This window comes from Rana temporaria, chromosome 5, assembly GCF_905171775.1.
Source record: "Rana temporaria chromosome 5, aRanTem1.1, whole genome shotgun sequence".
NCBI lineage: Eukaryota > Metazoa > Chordata > Amphibia > Anura > Ranidae > Rana > Rana temporaria.
The window spans coordinates 110381085-110387084 of NC_053493.1; positions in this window are offsets into that span (position 1 = coordinate 110381085).

Below are 6000 nucleotides of genomic sequence, written 5' to 3' on the forward strand. Positions count from 1 at the left end.
TAAACAAGATAGCAATGACAGAAACCTGAGCTTTGAGGCCTCATGCACACTGGGTGTAAAAAAAAAGAAGCTGCTTATACAGGCATTTGATAGTTTTCTTTTAGCCGGTAGACACTGATGGTCCAAGCAGCATATTAAAAAAAATACACATAGCTGCTATGGGGATAGGGACTGCCACTGATACATTTCATAGAGACAAATTAGGATAGGACTTACTGTAAAGCAGGGGTGCCCAACCAGTGGCCCGGGGGCCACATGTGGGTTAATTTATGTAGTCTGTGAGGCGTAAAGTAGGCCCTATGCACTAGTTTAAACTGAATGAACCTGTCTCTTTGAGAGACCAAATGACAAAAGGGAACATACCAAATGTCTTCCCAATCCTCATTATCTAGCTCAGGCATGTCTCTCAACCACCTCTGATGTAGGTTGCAGAGGTCTGGGAGGGTGGCCAACGGTAGATGATTATATAACACTGAAGCAGGCTTCTCCAAGCACCCGGTGCAAATTACATATTCCAAGTCAGATTGTTTCAACCTTAGGGGAGTGGTGGAAAACTGACTGCTAAAGGCATGGGACAACTGAAGATATTTAATACAGGGAGTGCAGAATTATTAGGCAAATGAGTATTTTGACCACATCATCCTCTTTATGCATGTTGTCTTACTCCAAGCTGTATAGGCTCGAAAGCCTACTACCAATTAAGCATATTAGGTGATGTGCATCTCTGTAATGAGAAGGTGTGTGGTCTAATGACATCAACACCCTATATCAGGTGTGCATAATTATTAGTCAACTTCCTTTCCTTTGGCAAAATGGGTCAAAAGAAGAACTTCACAGGCTCAGAAAAGTCAAAAATAGTGAGATATCTTGCAGAGGGATGCAGCACTCTTAAAATTGAAAAGCTTCTGAAGCGTGATCATCGAACAATCAATCGTTTCATTCAAAATAGTCAACAGGGTCACAAGAAGCGTGTGGAAAAACCAAGGTGCAAAATAACTGCCCATGAACTGAGAAAAGTCAAGCGTGCAGCTGCCAAGATGCCATTTGCCACCAGTTTGGCCATATTTCAGAGCTGCAACATCACTGGAGTGCCCAAAAGCACAAGGTGTGCAATACTCAGAGACATGGCCAAGGTAAGAAAGGCTGAAAGACGACCACCACTGAACAAGACACACAAGCTGAAACGTCAAGACTGGGCCAAGAAATATCTCAAGACTGATTTTTCTAAGGTTTTATGGACTGATGAAATGAGAGTGAGTCTTGATGGGCCAGATGGATGGGCCCGTGGCTGGATTGGTAAAGGGCAGAGAGCTCCAGTCCGACTCAGACGCCAGCAAGGTGGAGGTGGAGTACTGGTTTGGGCTGGTATCATCAAAGATGAGCTTGTGGGGCCTTTTCGGGTTGAGGATGGAGTCAAGCTCCACTCCCAGTCCCACTGCCAGTTTCTGGAAGACACCTTCTTCAAGCATTGGTACAGGAAGAAGTCTGCATCCTTCAAGAAAAACATGATTTTCATGCAGGACAATGCTCCATCACACGCGTCCAAGTACTCCACAGCGTGGCTGGCAAGAAAGGGTATAAAAGAAGAAAAACTAATGACATGGCCTCCTTGTTCACCTGATCTGAACCCCATTGAGAACCTGTGGTCCATCATCAAATGTGAGATTTACAAGGAGGGAAAACAGTACACCTCTCTGAACAGTGTCTGGGAGGCTGTGGTTGCTGCTGCACGAAATGTTGATGGTGAACAGATCAAAACACTGACAGAATCCATGGATGGCAGGCTTTTGAGTGTCCTTGCAAAGAAAGGTGGCTATATTGGTCACTGATTTGTTTTTGTTTTGTTTTTGAATGTCAGAAATGTATATTTGTGAATGTTGAGATGTTATATTGGTTTCACTGGTAAAAATAAATAATTGAAATGGGTATATATTTTTTTTTTGTTAAGTTGCCTAATAATTATGCACAGTAATAGTCACCTGCACACACAGATATCCCCCTAAAATAGCTAAAACTAAAAACAAACTAAAAACTACTTCCAAAAATATTCAGCTTTGATATTAATGAGTTTTTTTGGGTTCATTGAGAACATGGTTGTTGTTCAATAATAAAATTAATCCTCAAAAATACAACTTGCCTAATAATTCTGCACTCCCTGTAGATGGGAGGGTGGGATATTATAGTCAGCAGAGAGGGATGCAAAGAACCTCAGAGAGCCATTAGCAACAATATGAAAGATAAGTGTAATGTTATATTTGGCCCACAATCCGCAGATTGGATAAATGTGTCAGAGCGGGATTGCACAACAGAGGGGTATTTGGAGAAATAATGTCCTGCAGTAAGCAAATCCCACTTTCCAAGCTTTAATTGTAGTGACCATGGAATCGGTCAGGGGATAAGGGTATAAGAAGGTATCGCAGGGCCTCCAAGGAGTGCAATACCGCTGTCTCTAAAATTGTGGAAGTGTCATATCTGTCGGGGCATAGCCACCATCTAGCAGTGATTCCTCCTAATTAAAGTTAAGCATCCAAATAGGGACAAAGGTACGTTTTCCCATGCCTTGAGCTGAGTTTTGTGACCTGGTACACTGGGAGGAGATTGAGTTTAAGATAATCAGTAGCAAGCCTAGATACTGTCACACCCAGATATTTGAATTGTTCCACCCACTGAAACTGCAACATTGAAGATGCAGTTTTTTGGGCCTTGGGGTCAATCGGAAACAATAACGATTTTGACCAATTAACTTTTAGTCCAGTGATGATTGAGAACGCCTCCAATGTTTGGAACGCCCCTTCGAAGGAGGGACCCGCATCATTCAAAAACAATAGCAGATCATCCACACAAAATGCTACCCTCTCCTCCAGCCAGGCAATTCTGAGACCACGAATGAGTGGGATACCCGAAGCGCCTTGGCCACTGGTTCCATTGAAATTGCAAAAAGGGCTGGAGAGAGAGGGCAGCCCTGTCTGGTACAAGACGAATTTTGCTGATAGGTCACCACCCAACCTGATTGCTGCTGTAGGGTTTTGATAAATCTTTTGCAACAATTGTATGAAAAGAAGTGTATAGCCCATTCTCCATAACACTTCCTATAGGTAAGGCCACTTAACGGTATCAAAAGCCTTTTTTATGTCTAGGGAAGCAACTATTCTGGAGCATGCATTAATATGTGGGGGCATAAATATTCATAGTCTTCATAAATTTACATCTGTGGCCTTATGAGCCATGAACCCAGTTGATCTGCATCTATAACTGAATTAAGTAGAGTTTTTAGTCTACCGGTAAGAAGTTTGGTGAGCATTTTGAGATTGCTATTCAATAAAGCGATTGTTTCTAATCCAAATTTGGTGCAAACAGCCAGTCACAGGGTATTTTCAGCCACGTGCACAAAGTCCCACTCAGTCCTTAACCCCGGAAGGTTTTACCCCCTAATGACCAGGCCATGTTTTGCGATATGGCACTGCCTCACTTTAACTGACAATTGTGCAATCGTGCAACGCTGTACCCAAATAAAATTGATGTCCTTTTTTCCCCACAATTTAACCTTTTTTTTTGGTGGCAGATCACCTCTGCGTTTGCAGCTTTTCAGAGCCTTGGAAGGTTTAACACCACCTCCAGGCTAGGTCACCCTCCAGCAGGTAAAGGACCCGGCTATCCTCTGCTCAGCACCCTATTTACACCCAACATCAGGGGGGTACAGGCAGTACACCTTTAAGGGGCCCGGAGGTCCCCAGGCGCCCGGATGGCAACCCTCTTTTTTTTTGTAAGGGGCCCGGATGGCAACCCCCCTTTTTTTTGTAACGGGCCCGGATGGCAACCCCCCTTTTTATTTTTTTTTATTTTTTATAAAACAATTTTTTTTTATATATTTTTTTGTTTTTAAGAAAGGGCCCAGAGGTCCCCAGGGCAACACCCCCCAATTCATGGCACCCCCCATGCTTGTCAATTCACGCCCCCCCGCTTCTTAATTTTTTCAATTAGCGGCAGCACCCCCCCCCGGTTCTCTACTCCAGGGGCCCATGCCTGAAGCTCTGTAAGGGGCCCCATAATTCATGATGGCGGCCCTCCCCCTCAGCCCCCTGCTGGTCGTTTCCCTGACCAGGGATTGGCTGAGGCTGCACATAAAGTCACCAGACTCCACCCTCTCACCTACTATGTTCCAGTGCTTTCTGGAAAGCCAGGGGGAGACAGGCAAACCTACAACTGCAGAGCCCAGAATAGACACAAGTAATTAACTCAGCTCCACTGGATACAGCAGAGCCCAACAATAACTATATTTATTTATAAACTACCTATACTAGCATCTAACTAGGAGGGTGCTACAAGTAATTACTGTAGGAAATAGTTTAATTGCACAATAACACAGGACCAAAGAAAGACCAGATGACATCTCGGCAAAGAGTGAGACTAGATAAACATACTTTCCTTCCAAGTTTCTTGCTATAACACAGCTGCACCTTCTGTGAATTTTCTGTGGCCACTCAAAGATGGGAATAACAGCTCCTGTCATATTTTACTTTAAGAGCTTTTTGTCAGTAGTGCATGAATGCAGGGTTTTTATTCCAAAGTAAATCTTCTCTATTCTGGACAGAATTTATCTCGTTGAAATACTTGCTTAAACTATACTTGCTGATTTGGATAGTATGAGTATAACTTTGCCTTAGGTCAGGTTCCAGCATTCAGTATGCTAATATATATTCATATATACACATTTATTATATTATTTTGACATTCCATAGAAATAGTGCTTCCCATGACTATAAAAAAGGGATTGATTCCCTGCTAACTTGTACTTAGGAGCATATGGAGGTTTTACATAAATGTATTCGTTTGGCCATTGCTTACACTCATTTTGCCTCTGTTAGCCTTTTCCCATCTACAAGCTTTAGATTAAAGAGAAGTATGGGATTTTTTTTGTTGGGGGGAGGGGAGTTGGGGAATCATACCTACCTAGGTGGATGCAGCAACAACATTTTCTAAAGAACGAAAATTTGGAAATTCTAAAGAACGAAAATTCGAAAATTCGAAAAGCTGCAAATAAGAACGAAAATATGATAATCTGAAAGAGCGAAAATCCGAAAGAATGAAAATCCGAAATTAAGAACTAAAATCGGGACAAACAAATTCTATTAATAACCACTTCAACCTTGGAAGGATTTACCCCCTTAATGACCAGACTATTTTTTGCGATTTGGCGCTTATCATTTTTTTCCCACAAATAAAGCATTCTTTTGGTAGTATTTGATTACATTTTTGTTTTTTTGCGCTAGAAGCAAAAAAAGAGCAACAATTTTGAAAAAACAACAACAATATGTTTTACTTTCTGCTATAAAAATATGTAAAAAATAGAATTTCTTCATTAATTTAGGCCAATTTATATTCTGCTACATATTCTTGGTAAAAAAAATACCAATTAGTGTATATTGATTGGTTTGCACAAAAGTTAACGCATCTACAAACTATGGGATAGATTTAGGGACTTTTTATTTTTTACTAGTAATGGCTGCGATCAGTGATTTTCAGTAGGACTGCGACAAATTGGACACTGTGTGACACTTTTTGGGGACCAGTGACTCCTATACAGTGATCAGTGCTAAAAAAATTCACTGATCACTGTATAAACACCAGGGACAATCAAAGGGTTAAATGTGTTCCCTTCCCTATGTGTGTTTTCTAACTATGTGGGGATGGTGACACGAGACGAAGATTGATATTGATGTTCCTGATTAGTAGAAATTACAGATCTCTCTCTTCCTCTGTGACAGAATGACAGTCTGCCTTGTTTACTTTGCAGACCGACTTTCTGTCATTCCCCCGCTGATTGGCTCCCGATGTGTTCAATCAGGTCCGGGCTGCCCCGCCGCAGTATATGTGCGGTGGGTGGTCCGGAAGTAGTTACATTATTACGTTTATCAACCATTGTTATAGTTATTTTGTAATATTATTATTATTATTTATTAATTAATAATAATAATAATAACAACAATAATAATAAAAACA